At 39.3% G+C, this 20929-nt stretch overlaps 1 protein-coding gene across 1 annotated transcript in view; it reads right to left on the reverse strand.

Moving 5' to 3' along the window:
- Positions 1 to 20929, reverse strand: part of MAOB (monoamine oxidase B) — a 110601-nt gene that overhangs the window by 45533 nt on the left and 44139 nt on the right. The window lies entirely within an intron of this gene.

Below are 20929 nucleotides of genomic sequence, written 5' to 3' on the forward strand. Positions count from 1 at the left end.
TCAACTAAAGCTTGTACTCTGTAGACCTTTGCCCCAATTCTATGCTGAATTCTCCTCTGCTCAAGCCCCCTCATGAATATGCATATACCTGTAGCTTAAAACTTCCCCAGATTTGCTGTTGCGGAGACACTGCTTTGGGAAAGATCCGCAGTGTTCTCCTTACTCGCTGCAAGTAATAATAAATCCTTCCCTCTCCCTCGCTTTGGCTTGGTTGTGTCTATTGGCTCAACCACCAAGAGGGTGTCTACTGACACCCACCAACAGGCAAACCCAGTTTTCAGGCAACAGAAGGCCTACAAAGCAAAGCTCACTTTTACATCACAGGTCATAATTTTAAAATCCCATTAATGTTCACCTGGAGGTTTGTGCCAGCAGCAAGAGTGAATTTGCCATCGTAAAAATGTTTCCAAAGACCTTACAAAAATAATTACTATTGTATGTTTTGAGTTATTTAGGAAAGGACCTGGGAGTTAAAATCCACATGATCCCCAAATTCCAATAAATTTTAAACAAGTCTAAATATTGAAATCTTCCCTTCTATGCATTTTTACATGTTCTGCTAGCTGCATTAACTTATATGTAATCTCAAATTAGAGAAAAGATCCTTTTAGTCTCACTAAAAGTCTTCATAAAATCCTCCATAAATAATTTACACGAAAGATAGTTTCCCCAGCTCTAATATTACAGTTTAACTAATAAATCCAATGTGGTTTTTCATAGAAAAAAACCTGATAAAATGCTTGTTAAAATAACCATTATTAAAGAGTTGTAAAATTGCATGCTCATATAGGTATGTTATGGTTTGGAAAATTTTACTTCTGATAAATGGAAGGAATATTTATAAGTGGGATGGAATATTTATAAATGGAATACTTCCTGCCATATCAATAAAGGGTGTCACAGTCACCAATGATTTGCAGCCCTCCAACGTGAGCTGGTGAGCCCTGAGGAAACTCAGGGCTGAAAAGAATACCTGCCATCTAGCAGCCATCAGACTGCAGCCACTACCTGCGGTGAGCCCTGAGGAAACTCAGCATGTGAAAATACAGGCCCCAGATAGCTAAAGTACATATCAAAGGAATGATTTCAGTGAGCCCAGACTCTTGCATCTTCCCGTACACAGAAAAAAAGCGCCAAATTCCTTAACTGGAGATATCTGCTTTTCTTTAATTAACAATAATCTTTTGACTACCTGCCCTTTGTTGCAAAACTCCTATATATCCTGGCTCCTCCCCCTCGCCTCCTCGGAGCAGTTTCTCAAGAGTTATCTGGAACGCCGTCTCCCGGGCTGCAGTCCTCACTTTGCCCCAAATCTAACTTAACTCGCAACTCTCACGTTATGCATTTCTTTAAGTCAACACTTCTTCAATAGTGTGACATTGTGATGATATATATTTGATCTTTGTCTCTAGTTCCTGGCGAGCTTCTAAATCCTTTGGAAATTCCTGAGTGATAGGGATGAGAAGAGTGTCTTTGTTATTCGTAACAAACCCTTTGCAAGCAAACCTGCGTTTATGCTAATGAGGGTGACTCTTAATGGGCCCTTAGATAGCTTCAGGATCGGGGCTGGTTGCCAAGGGAACCAACCACGTGATTAGTGGTTGGTTCCCTTGGCAACCAACCACTAATCACTCCCTGGACCTCCAGGGAGGAAGGGGGCCGCTGGATCTTGATGTAATCGCCAGTGCCCAATGATTTAATCAATCATGCCTACAAGATGAAACCTCCATAAAAACCCCTAAGCAAGGGAGTTCAGAGAGCCTCCGGGTCAGTGAAGTAGAGCTCATCCACGTGCCTGGAGGGTGGTACACCCCAACTCCATGGGGACAGCAGCTCCTGCGCTCAGACCTCACCCTTCCAGACCTCACCCTACTACCTCCTCATTTGGCTGTTCATCTGTGTCCTTTATAATAAACGAGTAATAGTAAGTCAACTGTTTTCTCTGAGTTCTGTGAGCTGTCCTAGCAAAGTTTCAAACCTGGAGAGTATGTCATAGGAAACCTTTGATTTCTAGCTTGCCAGTCAGAAGCAGGCGAGGCCTGGAAATTTCGACTGGCATCTGAAGTGGGGGCAGTTTTGTGGGACTGAGCTCTTAATCTGTGGAGCCTACGCTAACTTCAGGTAGTGTCAGAATTGAATTTAACTGTAGGTTACCCAGTTGATGTCCAGAGAGCTAAAGAACTGGTTGGCGTGGGGAAAACCCCACACATTTGGCCGTCAGAGGGGTGGTGAGTAAAAAATAGATCATAGGGGACTGAATTGTAGTATATTAAAGAAATAAAACCTAACACAACTAGTCTTAGCAAAAAAGGGACACTGGCTTAATCACAATCATGGCCAACCCTCATGTTAGAATACTCAGACATCAGAAGTCACTTGAAAAGGATCCCTTTTTGCACCCACAGACATGCGATTAGAGGCGAGAGCACAGCTTGTGATGTTCAACACAGCACTAGGTAACCACATGTGAACTCAGGCAAATGACTTCCACTGCCTGACCTCTGTATAACGTGGCTGTTAATAGAATCAATGTCATGGTGTCACTGCCGGCAAGCCCATAGCAAATGTGTAAATACCAACTAATATCATCACTACTGTCCCTACACGTTTCTTTCCACAAAAGGTATGGCCAACTCTCATTTATTTTTTTTAACTAAAGTATAGTTGATTTACAATGTTATGTTAATTTCTGCTGTACAGCAAAGTGATTCAGTTATACATATAAATACTTTTTTTTATATGTTCATTATGGTTTGTCATAAGATATTGAATATGGTTCCCTGTGCTACGCGGTAGGACCTTGTCGTTTCCATTCCATGTATAACAGCTCACATCTGCTAACCCCAACCTCCCACTCCTTCCCTCCCCCAACCCCCTCCCCCTTGGCAACCACAAGTCTGTTCTCTATGTCTGTGAGTCTGCTTCTGTTTCGTAGATAAGTTCATTTGTGTCATATTTTAGATCCCACATATAAGGGGTATCATATGGTATTTGTCTTTCTCCTTCTAACTTACTTCACTTAGTATGATAACCTCTAGTTGCATCCATGTTGCTGCAAATGGCATTATTTCATTCTTTTTGATTCACCAACTGTCATTTAGAGGTTGAGAGCGTTGGCTCTAGAAACAGACTGATTCTGTGACCTTAGAGGTAAGTTACTTTACATCGCCGACACTTTTCATCATTTATAAAATGTGGATAATAATACCTACCTCCAGGGCTGAAGCGAGGATTAAATGACATACTATATGCAAAGTGCTTAGAAGGATGCTATTGTTATAATTTTAATAAATACAATGTCTCTTTCCAAACACATCTCCCCGGGGCCCTCTAGGGGAATTCCACTGTGTGAGCCCATGGATGATTTTGTAGCAGAAGACACAAAGTTTCCTGCCCTTACAACATCACTCAGCATGCTGGGATTTACCAGCAGAAACAATCAATCCCAACTGCTCACCCCAGTACACCCTTGCGAGGGAAGGTGCTCATCTAGTCACCTTCTCTGTCAAGTACTCTCTGAACCTCCAGACCTGGACCCTGAACTCCAGCCTCAGAGAGCACAGCTCAACTAATCCCAAACAACTGCACCCTTTCCTAGTCCAACTGTAGTCTCACTGGGGTCACAGGTGCCAGACGACAGGTGCGTCCCTAGTCTTTCAAAGATATTATCCGAATGCTTTTGATGTCCCCAAACTATACAGAGTAATGAGAAGATGAAAAAGCTCTTTGTAACTCAGGGACAGACAACATCAAAGGGGAGAGAGAGAGAAAGAGAGAGAGATTAAGACTTCTAAAAGAAACGATTTTTCTCACAATGCGTTTTCCCTCAGATGTCAGTAATTATCCTCTTTGGGTTAGCAGACTGTCATTTTGAAATCTGAGGTAATGTGATGATCTAGGTCTAGAAAAACTGTGTCTAAAAAGCAAGTTAAAATAAATAAATAAATAAAATAAAATAAAAAGCAAGTTATCAAAAAAAATTTCCCTCCTGAAGGGTTTCTCTACCACATAAGATTTTTTAGAGTAGTAAAAGTACCTGATACTTATAAAGTCATTTTATATATTATCATATTTAATTTTCATGACAACACTGGGAGGTAGAAACTAATAGTCCCTCTTTACAGACTAGAACTTGAGGGTTCTAAGAAGCAGTAAATGACATACCCGGGGTCCATAGTGAATTTACTGAAAGCCCAGGACTTTAACAAAAGGCTGTGACTCCAGAGTCAGTCTGCCTTTCTCTACGGAGAGGTCCTCACAAGATGGAAATTCATATCCTTGAATGTTTCCAACACAACATGTATTCTACTTTCCACTGAATAACTCACCCAGTTCCGAAGTCGGCCACTGATTAATGCCGGTAAAGATATCAACTTTTCACTCCATAAATAGTGTGAGGGAAAATGCTTACTATCTCTAACGGTACAGACCAAAATGATGATTCACTTAGATGAGTCAGAAGATTCCCAGATTTCAAATTCAATGCTTTGAAATACGAACTCCACTTTGGAATAAATCAAAAGAGACTTTATGCATAAATAGAAAGGTTGCCTTGGCCCCCAAATGAGCTTTGCTGCTATGAACATTAATCCCTGGTGGCAGAATAGTGTTGATTTGAGGGAGTCACTTGTTGAAGCAGTAAGAAGGATGCTGAGCAGATCCTAATTAGAAAAACATTCTGGAGTCTCGCAGAGAAGAGACCTGGCAGGAGAAACCTGGAGTGAGATTCAGACGAAGAAAGAGGCAAGTCTGGCAAAGAGGCAACTTGTGAATTTTACATACACTCTGAAGACACTTTAAGGAAATTCAAACTTTACCAGCTGGACTGAGATGAAAGGAATATCCCAGAGGCATCTGCTTATTTGAAACAATTCATTTCAGGAAGAAAGAGTTTTCAAAGAAATTCACTTAAGGGGTACTTTTGATCGACACCCATATGCTTAAAAAAAACCCCACCACTGCAAAGGAGAAGTCATGAGCAAGAAGAAGATGGCTAAGAGAAATAAGGATTGTGATAGGCAAACATCGTAATTACCATCATCCCCATCACCACCACCACCATCATCATCATCATCATCATCATGGCTAGCACTTTCTGTACGTTTGCTGTGTACCAGGGATTCTTTCAAGGAATTTGCATATTTAATTCATTTCTCTCTTTCTCAACAACCCTACGAGGAAGGTGTTATCATTATCTTCGTTTTTTAGATTAAGAAATAGAGGCTCAGAGAGGTTAAGAAACTTGCCTCAAATCACACAGCTAATAAGTAGTGAGTCAGAAATTCAAATCCAGGTCCTCTGGGTTCTAAACCTATGTGATCCCAATCTTTGTATTATTACAGATGGGCTGGCTGTTTTATCTTTGACTTTTCCCCCAAAATATATTTTCAAGGCTATGAGGAACTTTAATATAATAATGCCAACACATCTTCAAGTTGGTGGAAGATATTAGCAAAAGACCACTGAGACAAAGGCTGTTTCTCTCATAGCTAGGAGAGACACTCTTTAAGATGTATTGTATTTAAGATATATTCATGTCTTCTGTGAAATTTATAAGCATTTACCTCTTTCTTCTTCTGGACATTATTTTCAGCCATCTCACTTTTTCCATCTTCAAGCCTATGTATTTATGCTCAGGAAGCCTGTCACCATACAAGTATTTTCTCTTCCTTTGATCTGTATCATTTAGACTCACTCGAAATTAATCTATTAACTTAGAAGGTTCCTAAATACCTCCATTCTTATGCATAGCTTCAACTGTAAAATTCCATTCAGGGATATTGTCTCATATGGTTGCTTTAAATTCCAAAGCAGCCCACAGGGTGCTAGCTAATTTACGGTGACCAAAAGAAAATTTAAACGTGACCATAGAAATGAGAAATGCAGACTGGCCAAAGTATAGTTTCAAAATGTTCCCCTTCAAAGTTATTGAATGTCTGCTGACAACCCTTATGTTTCCTAAATGTACATAAATCCGTTTGGATAGAATGCTATGAGCCTCAGAGTTGGAGGACAGGGCAGAATCCTACGAATACTTTCATCACCAATTAATGAAATGAAGTAATATAACTAATTGTGACTACAACTTAAGGCTTCACAACGTGTGCCTGATTTCACTTTTATGAGAAGCTCTAAGGGTAAATAAGCAACATATTCTTAAAAGCCATGATAATGTATGGCATTTTTATTTCAGCAGGCTCTTGGTTAAATGCCTCAATGAAGAAAGAGGATCAGACCTTCGCAGGAAGGGATGTGAATTCTTCTTTTGTATCTACCCAAAAGCAAGAGCAGAGTGGTGGTTGGGGAACTAACATCTATGAAGAAGAAATATACATATAACCATGTGCTCATGTGCGTGTATGTACAGGTGTGGCTACACATATGTACACACACATACACACACAGAGTATCTATTTGCTCATGAGTGAACTTCTGTAGAATGTAACTTTTAAAACAAAAGTCAGATCACGTTACTTCTCTACTTAAAATCTTCCAATGGATTCCCATATGACCAGAGTAAAAGTCAATGTTCTTATAACTGCCTATAGGTCCTCTGACCTTCCAGTGTGGCGCTGGGGCTTGTGAATGCTGACTCAGGAGAACTGACTGTGCTCCTCTCTTCGCAACTCTGTATTAATTAATGATAAGTTGGTAGGCTGACCTGAGCCACAGTGAAGTATTTACACCATGCAAACCCTACAGATGAGAGTTAGGTTTTGTTAGAAGGTCACCTCCTCAGTGAGGCTCTACCTGACTATTCTATTTGATATTGGATCCCACTCTCTCACATCCCCACACCTCCCATTCTTTGTAACACTTGGGACTTTCCGATAACATATATATATGTGTGTGTATATATATATATTTTTTTCAAATATGGCTGAGCAGATGTTTTATTAATGTATATGGGAGATTTAGCAGATCTGGTTAAAAAGTTTAAAGCCTTTGTAGAAATTATTAAATCTTGACGTGGGAAAAGTCACAGATTTTAAAAGCCAAAGCGTTTTGCATAATTCCACAACTTGGTGGTTAACCGATTTTTAACTCTAAAATATATTTGAAAATCAACTCATATACCCATTAGAGCTGAGAGTGTTAAATTTAAAATGAGCATTTTTTTTAAAGTTTCATACAAAAGAATATATGAATTTTTGGTACATCTAAATTAACTTCATTTGTAAGAAAATCCATATTTTACACCCTTTTTTATTTTGCACTTTATCATATTTCTTGATTGTGTCAGTTACTGCAAGTTAAAAGCAATATAAAATCAAACATGGCTAATTCCAATTTTATTTTCGGTATATAAGTTGGGTTTTCTATATTTTGAAAATATAGAAATATATATCTCTATATATTTTTTTTTGTTTACTCCTGGTCCTACACAGCTAACATGTAAGCTCCATCAGGGCAAGGATTTGTTTTGTTTACCTCTGTGTTTGTAAGTTTATTTGTAACTTAATTGTGGACAAAGAAAGTAGTCTTCATTTGTGGAATTTTGGTGGAAGCTGGTGGTGTACGTGTTGAGATGGGGGCGGGGGTCTCGTGGTTTCTTGATATCAGATGAGGTAGGCACTTGTTATCTGTAAGACTAGATTACTTGTGACTACAATATTTCACTTTTGCCCCTAAGAACAATACCAAATCAAAGTCCGCCCACTTGTACTCTAAAAGGGACAGGCTCACACAGGGGCAAAGACCCATTCTTTCAGTCATTCAGGCAAAAAAACATTTACCTAAAGCCTGCTATGCACCAGGTCCTCATCCAAGTGTTGGCGGTACCTCAGAGGACAAAATAGAAACAAACTTCTGCCTTCATGGAGCTTACATTCTACCAGGAGAAGGCATACGAAAAACGAATACATATATGATATTATGTTAAGCACGTGTAAGTGCAGTGAAAAAACAATAAAGCAGGGAAGGGATAAATTAGGGATAGAGAACATTAGGTGGGGTGGAAGAGGCTACTCCTTAAGGTGGGGTTATCAGGGAAGGTCCCTCTGAGGAGGGGATACTTGAGTTGAGACCTGAGAAAGAGCATTCCAAATGGAAGAAATAGCAAGTATGTTTTGATTATCTATTGATGCATAAAGAAATAGTCCATGTCTTAAAACATTAGCCTATTATTATCTCTTAGAGTTCTATGGCTTGACTGGGCTCAGCTGGGCAGTTCTTGCTTGAGGTTACTAGTGTGGCTATATCAGAGAGAGGCTGGAGCTGCAGTCATTTGAAGGCTCGACTGTGCTGGACGTCCAAGACAACTTCATTGCCAAGTCTAGTGCCTTGACAGGTAAGGCTGGAAGGCTGGATTCAGCTGGGACAGGAGACCAGAGTAAGTATATGTGGCTTCTCCAGTATGGTGGTCTCAGGGTATTTGGACTTCATACATGATGTAACTCAAAGCTCCAAGAGTGCCTATTCCAAGAGAGAAGTGGATTTGCCAGTTTCTTAAGGCCTGGGCCCCGACACTGGAACAGCATAACTTCCATCATATTCTACTGGTCAAATCAGCTACAGGGCCCTCCCAATAGGAGGGGGCATAGAACCCCCCTCTCCCTTCCCACAGGAGGGGTGTCAAAGAACATCTAGCCATCTTATTTTTTTTAACTTTTTTTTTTTTTTTTTAATGGCTCTGTTGGGTCTTCGTTTCTGAGCGAGGGCTTTCTCCAGTTGCGGAGAGCGGGGGTCACTCTTCATCACGGTGCGCGGGCCTCTCACTGTCGCGGCCTCTCTTGTTGCGGAGCACAGGCTCCAGACGCGCAGGCTCAGTAATTGTGGCTCACGGACCCAGTTGCTCCGCCGCATGTGGGATCTTCCCAGACCAGGGCTCGAACCCGTGTCCCCTGCATTGGCAGGCAGATTCTCAACCACTGCGCCACCAGGGAAGCCCCTTATTTTTTTAACTTTTTAAAAATTGAAGTATAGTTAATTTACAATGTTGTGTTAGTTTCAGGTGTATAGCAAAGTGATTCAGATATATATATATATTCTTTTTCAGATCTTTTTCCATTATAGGTTATTACAAGATATTGAGTAGAGTTCCCTGTGCTATACAGTAGGACCTTGTTGTTTATCTACTTTATATACAGTAGTGTGTATGTTAATCCCAACCTCCTAATTTATCTCTCCCCCCACATTTCCCCTTTGGTAGCCATAGATTTGTTTTTGAAGGCTGTGAGTCTGTTTCTGTTTTGTAAGTAAGTTCAATTGTATCATTGTTTTAGATTCTGTATGTGGCCATTTTTAATGTTTCAAAGTGAAAAAGCCCTGGAATAGGAATAAACTTGACACACTAGAAGCCAGAGTGCCTGGACTAGGGTGGGCTGGGTCAGGAGGTTGGAAGGGGCTATCATGTAGGTACTTGTAGGCCATAATAAAACTTTAGTTTCATTCATTCTTCTAATTTATTTTTTATTGCTTTTTTTTTCTCCCAGGGTTCTACAGTCAAGAAGCCAGCCTGGATATATAGACAAGATGTCAAGAATGATCTGGAAGAAATGCCTAGAAGTAACAATGGAGAAATATGAGGTCCCTAAAATAGCAGAAGCACAACTACACTGGCCTTAGAAAGAGAGGTAGCAGCTTAAAATAACATGTTGTTTTTAGATGGACTCTCATCCTTTCTAATCCAAAGGATCAATGTCATTAGGTATCATAATGACCCCCTTCAACTGCCAAAACATCTACTCTACATAGCTCACCCTTAAATATATTGCTTTATCTTCTCTTTTCTGCCTAAGCATGAAGTTGTACATAAAGCAATGCTTCTTCTAACTATATTATCTTTACAGTTTGCAGTGGGAAAATGAAATGAATGTGAGATACGTGTATGGCTGTCTACTCTCACATTTATCTGATATAACAGAGTTCCAGCAGTCTTACCAGAATGAGCAGCTTTAATACTTCTTAAAATTCCTGGATTGAGAATGAAATGAGATGGTTCAATGTCTCTCAATAGCCCTTGATTTAACCAAATGGAAAGTTCATGTCAGTGGCCTCCGTGGGCTCCTAATGCCACTAGGAGATCAGGTGGGTCTCAGGAGGTCAAATGGGGATTAAAAAAATTAGCAATGAGGCATAAGACAGAAGAAAGGTAGTATTAGGGGGCAAGAACCTGAGCAGAAAGAAGAGGGTTGAGTCCATAGTTCAGTTCTCAGCACCCTTACCCTTTTCCTTGTTTTTCTTGAGACTTCCCCCGACTCTCATGTACGATTTCTGTGTCGGTCAGCAGCTCAGCTGAGAAGCCAAGTACACAAACTCTGGAGTGAGGTGGATCAGAGCTGGAGTCCTCACTCCATCACTTACCAACTGAGGGATCTTGAGCAAATCACCCAAATACCTTGTGCTTCAGTGCCCTCATTTGTAAATAAGAGATAATAATGGCCATCAAGCTTTGCTGAGGATTGAGATAATGCATATCAAATGCTTAGACTGGTGCTTTTCACATATTTAAATCTCAAACGGTGTTGGCTATTGTTGTTGCTATTAAATTCAACTTTGAACTCAGTTTCCAGGAACCACAATGCACATGTGTGTTTGTTTCAATGTGAGAGCCTGAACTATAGGTGGTTATGAATTGTGATTTTTTTTCTTGGTTTGCACATGACTAGATGCTGTCTGTAGCAGCTGCCCTTAACATTTGCCAACTTAAAAAAGAGGAAACAGCAAATGTCAGAAGTAAAAGGCTCCAGGTCACTTTGCAGTCCGGTTGCTCAGAGTTTTGCATGGAGCATGTGTGCTAAAAGATGAAATGAATAAATAAACATCTTCCACTGAACTATAGCCTTATCTTCTCTACAACTCATTACTTGTGGGAATCTTCCTTAACTATATTTTAAGCCAATAATCTTTTATAACACTTTGGGCCAGTTCTGTGGTTTCTCCAGTGTCAGTCATAGTCAGGGACAATTTAAAAACTTTATTAAAATAATATTAAGGTAATACCATCATACAAAAAGTATTTATGCTCTCCATGCAGTTAGTCCGTTAAATTTATTTAGCAATGTCCTTCAAGGTTTTGAGAAGTGTCCAAAGCACTCTCTGGCAGTGTCTCTGACCACCTCGACCTCGTTTAGTTCCAACTTGCTCGCTGCCTTATGCATGAAAAACTCGGGGACATGGCATTTTCCTGGGCACCTAGGAGAGTTTTTAAAAAGGGATTCTAAGCTGGTTTGCCCTTAGGAAGCAACAGGCACATAAGGAGTTTCACTCTTTGTTTACTTCCAAGTTCTTTGTGATGCCATATATTTGGAGTTGCTAGAATAAGTAGAATTAATCTATGCCATAATGTAGGGTTTATGTTATAAGATCTAGACATATGTTTTAGACAGGTTGTTAAAAAACTGAAGATGGATTAGAAACATTTGCAGAAATCCATAGCATTTGCTAACTTTCTAGGCCTCTGCTGTCCCAAACAGTAGCCACTAGCCATACGTGGCTATAGAGTGCCTAGTATGGGGCGAGTCCAAATTAAGACGTGTTATAAGTATAAAATACACACCAAATTTCAAAAGCTTAATACAAAACAAGGATGTAAAATATCTTATTAAATAATGTTTTATATTGACTACAAATTCAGATAATATTATTTTGGATATCCTGGATTAAATAAAATATATTCTTGGGCTTCCCTGGCGGCGCAGTGGTTGAGAATCTGCCTGCTAATGCAGGGGACACGGGTTCGAGCCCTGGTTTGGGAAGATCCCACATGCCACAGAGCAACTAGGCCCGTGAGCCACAACTACTGAGCCTGTGCTCCGCAACAAGAGAGGCCACGACAGTGAGAGGCCCGTGCACCACGATGAAGAGTGGCCCCCACTTGCTGCAACTAGAGAAAGCCCTCGCACAGAAACGAAGACCCAACACAGTCAAAAATAAATAAATAAAAATAAATTAAAAGAAAAAACACAGTTCGAGTACTTTAAAAAAAAATATATATATATATATATATATTCTTAAAATTAATTTCACCTCTTTCTTTTTACTTTTCAATATGGTTGCTAGAAAACTTTAAATGGCATATGTGGCACATCTTGTATTTCTACTGGAGGGTGCTGCTTTAAGCTATTTTAATGAGTAGTCCCCATTTCACATATTTGTCAAAAGGGGGAAAATTAATGTACTTTGATTCTCTGAACTTAGGTTATTTAGGGATTAGTAAACTCTGACATGCCCACTGTCTCCTGACAGCTCTACAAGACCATCAGCACTTAGTAACCCAAAGGAAAGCCACTTAGTAACCCAAAGGAAAGGGTCTCAATAGGGCCAAATAATAACCATGGTCCCATATGCCAGGATCTGAAGAGTGGAGCGGAAGGAAACTTAGAAGGTAACACAACTAAAAAAGGGGATTTTAATTTCTCTTTTTTATTATCTGTTTACTCCGTCTGGGCATGTGAGTCTAGATGCAGCCAAATGCTGATGTCCTAGCCTATTAGTAATATGGGAAATAAATAAAGAAGAGAAGACTGGATTTTAAAGTGAGAAGTTATATTTCAGTGTGTAAGGAGCCCACGAAAATATTTTCAGGATGAGTTTATTGGCCTGGTTCTCTTTTGAAAAGAATTTGTAAAGCTTTATCCTATCTGGTGTCGCACCATTTAAATTTTTACTTGGTAGTAAGGCTCCTCAGAGCCTATTAGAAAAGTTTGTTTTCAAAAGGAAAGGAAACAAGCTCTATCAAAACATCCTTAGTATCTTCAGTGTATCACAGCAGGCTTCTTGGTGAAAATAATGTTAATCAGTGTCTTCTGTTCTCTTTCTCTTTAAAATCTCAAAGCACTCAGCAAGACAGGTACAAATGTCCATCTTTTGCAAATGGAGAAATCAAGGTACAAAAGCATAAATAACACGGCCAAGGTCACAAAAAAAGTCAATGATGAAGTGTGTGTGTGTGTGTGTGTGTGTGTCTGTAGCAGACACTGCGAAAATTCTGTGGCCCAGTAATACCAGGATAAGAGTCTTTGAGGGTTTGCGTTCAAACAGCTGCTTTGGGATCCAGACTGCCTACACTCAAAGGGTCAAAGCTCAGTCACTAAGCCTGGCTGGAAGCAGTTTGGTTATTGTTAATAGATATGTCACCCAGGAGACTGCTGCCTAGGCAGGTGAGAATCACAGATATCTGCTGGAAACACTGGGCCTAACCTCTTCTCATAGACCATAAACTATCAAAAGTAGAGTCTGTCCGTAGAAAACAAACTTATGGTTACCTAAGGGGAAAGGGGTGGAGAGGGATAAATTAGGAGTTTGGGATTAGCAGATACACATTACTATATACAAAACAGATAACCAACAAGGTCCTACTGTATAGCACAGGAAACTATATTCAATATCTTGTTATAAACTATAATGGAAAAGAATATGAAAAAAGTAGAGTCTTTTTCTAATTGCATTTTTTAAAATAAAAATGAGAGGAGCTCTTCATAAAAGGTTCAAGCAGTACTCAAAAATACAATGAAGAAGGCAACAAATTACCTCAAATCGTACCATTCAGGTTAAAAAAATAGCTATAACATTACATTCCAGACTTCTGTGTAAGCATCTACAATATAGAAAGATGGCTGGCTGGCTGGCTGGCTGGCTGGATGGTTGATATGGATGGACAAGCGAACGAATGGATGACTGAGAGAAAGAGGAAGGAAACAAAAAAGGAAGAAAGGAAGGAGGAAAGAAAGGGCAAAGAAAGAAATAACGAGTATCAGAATCAAATCATATTTGTTGTTTTCACTGACATAAATGTACTTAAATTTAATGGAAGAAACATAAACGGAAGGAACTGAAGGAAGAGCTAAACTTCAAATAAATGTTGCATAACCCAAGAGAAAGAGCCCTGTAGCATAAAGTCAAAAGATCATAAAAATCATTAAGAGATTTGAGCCTTTGTTTTTTTATTAGCTACAAGTATAATTTTGGTATATACCGATTTCATGCTATGAAGGAAGATTTCAGTAGCCCTCACCTTTCTTATACCTCTTCCCTTCTCACCTTCTCCACATTCTGATTTTATAGATTATATAATTTTTTACCATATAAAGGCTTTTTAAAAAAAAGGTCTGTAGTACATTCTTTACTAGAGTCGTAATTCTTCCAATTCTTTGTTTAAATCTTTATTTAAACGTATTTAATGTTTAGCGCCAATTTCATCCAAGCTGATCCATTCCTGAGTTCTTTATTTGGAATCATCATTTGATGATACCTTGAAGTGGAGTGACGTTAGGACAAAATTTTAAATTGTGTGCCATTAGCTTAGTGGGCAGGATGCAGGTGCCCAGTAAAGAAATGGCACAGGATTGAAAGGTAGAGAAAGTGGTAAAGCACTGGCAGAACTGTCGCCTGGATGACTGGGAAAGGCAGACCAAGTACTTACCAACCTTGAAGCTCTAAGAGAAACTGTTGGAGTTGATAGTGATTTTTTACTTTGTAACATGTTTGCTTTCAGCAATGGTGTAGCTCTGGGATTGAAGAGCCAGGATTGGAAACCCTTTCTTGTCATCAATTCTCAAATTTTATGATCTATGGCTGCTGCCTTTTCCTGGTTTAATTGTGCCATGGGATTTTTTTTTTTTTTGCTTTATTTTATTTAGTCACTTTTCCTTTTTTTGTTGTTTATTTCTTTTCATATTAAAAGAAAAATCTTTGATCCCACAAATCCCACACCGACTTCACCCCAAATTGTCTCAAATTCAATAACTTAGCCCTGTGCCCTGCACAGTAGTCACTTGTATTAGATGTGCATTACATGTTAGACAACTTGAATAGAGTGTAGAAGCTTAACAGTAACCGATTGGCAAAATATCCACCATATTACAGAATGTTCTTGTGACAGAATATTAAAATCGCATCTACAGAGAACTTTTAATGACATTAGAAAATACTTGTGAAATATTTATAAGTGAAAAGGCAAACCTAAAAACCTTCTTTATGTGAAAGTGTAAAAAAAAGAATCCAAGAAAGTCAAATATAAATGAAATATGTTGTGTGTGTGTGGTGCATAATCTTAAAGTACAAATAACTGTAAATTACAAAATGTGATCGAGAAAGTGAGGAGGAGACAGGACTTGGGAAGGAGTCAGTGGAATAACTGGAGTCAATTGCAGAACATTTTAAGGAAAGGTGGATCTTTAACAGGGTTTTTCCAAGATGTGAGAGGGTAAGTTTGGCAGGAAGGAAGGGGGGCAAGCTAGGTGCTGGGGCTCGGAAGGAAATGACAGAAACCCTCCCATCCAGAGGACAGCGAGCTCTTCAATGTGTATTCTTGGCGCCTCAGTTCATGCTCTGACTCCATCGCTTCCTGCCATATGCAATTAATCTCTTTAGCCTATACATTCTTACCTGTTAAATGGGAACAAAACTTCTAGTTCACAGCCAAATAACTTCCAGTTATTTGGGACTCACGTTTGTGAGGTCCAAATAAGACATAAGTGTGAGAGCACTTGGAAGGTTCTAGATGTCCATACCAGAGTAACGTTACCATTGTTATTATTTACTGGTTGTAGCAGAGGTCAATAGAAAGGCATGGGCTCTGTGAGGGTGTGGCAAGGTAGGCTAACACATTTTAGGCCATCTTGTACTTCCTGCCAATCCCTACAGGCTGCTGAAGCTTTCACCTGTTACATGATCACCTTTATTAGTCACCATCCTCTGATGAGCTGGGCCCATGTCGCTGCATCTCCTTTGGACTACTTGGCCATACCCCATGATGACATCGTATAGATGTCATATAACATTTCACACAGGATTTAAGCTACAGGCTTGTTTCCTTTCATGAATTTCACCATCATAACTGAACTCTATACATGCTCTACCCTCCACCCCCAGTATAATTTAAAACTAACTCTGTGTTACCCACAACTCTAGTTTTTGTTAAGTTTATCTAGATGTGTGTGCGTGTGTATTTGTACACAAGAGAATATGTTTACTGATTTTATCATATTTTAAATTCTAAAAGGAAACCTTGAAGACTTAGAATAAGTTCATCTCATATCCCCTAATATCGCTCCACATCTAGCCATTGAAAGCATCATTTTCAGCAAATTATCACATGCCGAAAATCTGTCTGTGTTTTCTAAAGAACACAAATGAGTACTTTGGTTTCCAGGATAACTTAACACAAGCTTCAGAATGATCACTAAACAAATGGGTTTCACTTGCTGAAGAGGAAATGACTATTCTACACATCTGGGGGGAAAAAATCTCCCATGATGATAAGACATATATGTTTCCAACAAATAAATGAAATGGAATGGGGGTGGGTGTGGAAGAGAAGGTTCAGGAAGCCCATCTCAGCTCGGGCAGACTCTCGGAACCAGTGAGCTCTGTGTGGCATGTGTGACATTCATGTGAAAGGGGCAGCTGTTCCTGGATGAAATACAAGATTTTGTCTAACCTGTTTCTGGATTCTTCTGTCATCATGAGAGAAGCAAGTACACCCTGGACTTTGATCCAGGCTTCTCTGGATTAATAGGATTGGAGAGAGAGGCATGCAGAAGGGGATACTAAGAGTCTGAAGAGGACCGGGCCCTCCCGGTCTGCTGATTTCTGGGAGATGCTGGGGTCCCGCACCATAGGACGGTTTCCGTTTGCCAAATGCAATTAAAATTTGAATATTTTCTTTCTCAACATTTCGCCTCTACTTTTGTTGCTGTTCCCCAACACTGACAGTGATCTCTTCCAAGAAGATCACTCAACTGGTCTTATCATGAGAAATCTAGTTTCCGCTGTACGCTTTTATGTGCTTTTTTTTTTTAACTGTATTTTCCACTGGCTTTCAGAGTTCTCACCAAACTGAGGGGCTCTGCCATATGGCGCCTGCTCCGTGAGGCTGTTTGAATAGCAGTTGTAGCAACAAGCAGTAGGTAATATATTTGAGAGATGGCTCCTCATCCATAGGCCTCTTCAAGCACTGACGTTGACCACATACAACACAAAAGGGACTTTGACAGTAAGCTTGGCTTCTGCTCATTGGGAAGTAGACTAAGACCAGAGCATCTTTTTTTCTCAGTTTCTCCCCATAGCTGAAATTTGGAAATGATGATCAGTGTGAAGTTGGGCTCTTAAGTTTAAGTCACGCTACATCTTTACATTCACCAAACTCCTAACAGTTAAGCTTTTGGGCCTAAAGCAGTTTCATGCATACTTTAACTGGACACTAGTTCCAAATTCCAGACTTATAAAAGCTTCTGAGACAGAGGAACTCTATTTGCCAATAGCCTAAATTGTACCAAACTTCAGAATTTTCTCCAACTCCTTCAAAGTAAGAACCCAAAAGAACAAAAAACAAGCAACAACAAAACCACACATGTGAACATGCAAACACACACACACACTCTCTCTCTCTCACACACACACACACACACACACACACACACACGATGAAGGAGGAGGAGGCACAAATTAAAATATAGCAAGATCCCTTAAGAGGTTAATATTTTTTATCTTTTTCTTTTTAATTATGAGATAGTCCCTAAAACGGAACATTTTTCACAAGTCACTTTCAAGGCATGTAAACAGCTGCCTTCTAAACTAACCTAGCAGAAATTAGCATGACGATTTGTGAAACAGATTAAAAACTTCCGTAGATGTTTCACAATAATTGTTAAGCAGGAAGGACTGCATCACTGATTTGAGAAGTGCAGAAAACACCTTCTAAATTATATAGATTTGAGCTGAAGCGATCACTTTTCCCACTGATAATTAAATCCCAGTATAGCTTGGTATCACGTCTCTGAATCACAAACAAGGTTTTGGAAAACCACATTTTAGCGACATAAGACAGATCTACTGTAGTACTAAAAATGAATGCCACTCAGTAGATGGAAACATTTCTGGCAGATCAGAGGCAGACAGCAAAACGCCCTGCACATCACAGCACACCAGGGGTTGATGCATGCTTGTTATGGGCCCAGCATGAGCACATCCCATCTGTCAACAGACCATTTCTTCCAGAACTATCAGAGAACTGGTGATACTGGGAGTCCTCGTTTCTTGGGAAACACACCCTTCCTTTGGATAGCTATCCTATCATGGGCTGCTGTAGCACCCCCCTGCCCCCTTTTGTGAGTAGTTCCATTTCACCAGTTTCAATTCCAACCATCATATCCAAATTCCCTAGCTTAATGTTATTAAGGCTGCACGTAAAACTCTGTCTTCTTTTAACGACTATGTAAGAAATTGAAAAAAACCAGAGTCCTTGAGCAGGCTGATTTGAATTGCAGGATCTGACAATATGAGAAGTAACACACTTGATACTCTTGATATTCTCAGGCTTTGGGTTGAGAAATAACATGCAGGTCCGCTGAAGAAACAAGGCAGAAATATACTAGATATTTGCATGAACCACTTGGGAACAGTATTTGCACTTGGGAACAGCAGTTATAGAAATAGGTAATAGAGAGTAATGTCCAAATGGCCAAAGTACTGCCTACCATGACAGAGAAGACAACTTTCTGAACTACATTCTTCGGCATGTAGTAGCAGATCAGCTATCAGAGTTCTGCTCAATAATCCCAGAAATGGATGGAGTCATCTGAGATGCTTTTTACAGGTTCAAAATAAGAAAAATGACATATGAGCAAAGACATGGAGGTGATGATGGTGGAGAACAAATATTTAGTTTGGGGAGGACTTCTTAGCGCTAAGGTCTTTATTGTTATTTATTATCGTGTAGCGCTTCACTGGATACAGCCACAAGGAGGTCAAATTAGCACCCTCATCAAGACTGAAAAAAACCTTTGTTTCATAAATTCATTAGTGTTTCAATAGTGTCAGGATGAGAATTAATTAGAGAGTAAGTAAGTATATCAAACACGTACAGCAGAAGTCAGAAAATAGCAATATAGGAACATGAAAATCTAGGTACCAAAAGAATATTTTAGAGTGATTTTCTCTAGATAGGATTATTGGAGGGGTTTTTAAATTGTTTTTCTCTACCACATTTTCTTATTATATTTTTACAATAAACATGCTTTCCTTTTGTAATAACTCAAAAGCAATAACATTTATTTTGAATTTCATACAAAGCAATGTTGGCATATATATTTATTCTGTATCAAGTCAGAGATACTGCTTAATTATATTTTCTTAGCTGCACGTGGATTATACGAAATAGCTTAAGAAAGCAGCATTATTCGGTCATCACTCTGAAAAATTCAAGTATTACATCGTTTCCACAGTTGATGACTATGAGCAATCTCTTTCAAACAAGGAACATAATGTCGGCCGTAAGATTTCCAGATAAACAAAACGTCCTGAACTTAGCTCCTGACTGCCAAGAAACCCTGCCCACACACAGACAGAAAAGTGAATATAATTTCTAGTCATCTCCTTTGTCGGGAGAAACCTAAAAGAGATCCTAGTGTTCTGGGAATTCAGTCTCTGCAAGTCTTAAATGTTAGGACAAGATAAAGACGGAAGAAATCAGTCAAGATGAGCTACCTATAAAAGCAAGGAACGCAATGAAGGATGTTTACTAAGCGTTGCTGATGGATGTTCAACAAATCACTCTATCACCGTGCTACATTTTCATTTCTAATTCATGTGTCTCTTTTTCCACTAGACAAATAGGGAAGCAAGGTGAAAAGGCTCATAAAACAAAATCTGAACATCAACCAAAACATTTATGTATAAATGTTACCCGCATTATACCAAATCAGATAGATGTTTATTTCCTGTTTTATTAAATGATTCACAATGTACAGTCTATTATTTGTCCTTCTTGATATTATCACCCACAAATAATAACCAGGTGTCAACACTGTTATGTATATCAAAACTGACTGTTGCGAGTTCTTCTGTCTCCTAAGGGGATGGATGATTTCTTCTGGTGAGGAACTTGGCTCTATACTGCTCGCTTCCACTTACGGAGGCAAGTGAGGAAGAGAGAGGAAAGACTGAAATTCAAAACCTCTGCCAGTCCTTCCGTGGGACTTCAGAGTGGGGTCCAGGGTAGGTGACTCTTTGCTTGTCAGAGAACATCAGTGACATTGTGGACCAAGACAATGACGCTGGGAAAACAAGGATCAGGGAGATGCCAGAAGAGTCTAAAGGCAGAAACACGGTGGGAGACTGGAATCCACAGAGAAACGTGGCCAGTGAGAAATCCCCAGGGGCACGCTGTTTGAAGAGCTTATTAGAATTAGAACGTCCGGTATTCCATGCTAAGTTGTTTATGTTTTTGCAATTGAACCCCTTACCCACACTGTTCAAAACTTCAGTCAATTTTGCTGTACACAAATGCTTGGGGGTGGTCCGAAGAAAATCAAGAGAAAGAGATGAATTTGAACCCAGGTTGACATAGAACAAAGGAAAGAATAGTCACAGGCCATGAGTGTGAATGAGCATAAGTATCATGGAAGCAAGAACCATGAGCCACAAATGATCATGGGAATTGGAAACCCAGTAAACTCACAGGAATTTGGGGGAGATCAATGGAGCTTCCCCATGAAAGATGGAATTTGAGACTTGACTTACTTTTATGTAAATCTCTAAAAGAGAGTGAGTTTAGCCTCTATATAGGACATAATGACCAAATTTCAAAATATTACATTAGACATATTGCAAATACTCTATAATGTGAAGTCTAGGGCAGCATTAGTAAAACTATACACAGGTTTTTGTATCACATGAAAGAGCCCCAGTTATTTTAATAGAGGTATTTAATAAATCAATCACAAATGTTTTTTTCTCTATTGGTTTTGTTAAACTTTGTACCAAATGGGCAATACCACTTCATCAATAACCTTCCCAAATAGGCTTTAGAATTCTCCTTTGATAACAGTAAAAAAAAAAAAAATTCTCAGAATGGTTGAAATATACTTATAAAATACATATGCATCATTCAAGGATGAAGGAGATTGTCTGAGGGGAGGATCTGGAATTCATATATGGAAAACACCCATAGAGAAATCTTCAAATCCTTCAAAGGCTGGTGCAG

Source organism: Eschrichtius robustus, chromosome X, assembly GCF_028021215.1.
Source record: "Eschrichtius robustus isolate mEscRob2 chromosome X, mEscRob2.pri, whole genome shotgun sequence".
Classification (NCBI taxonomy): Eukaryota; Metazoa; Chordata; class Mammalia; order Artiodactyla; family Eschrichtiidae; genus Eschrichtius; species Eschrichtius robustus.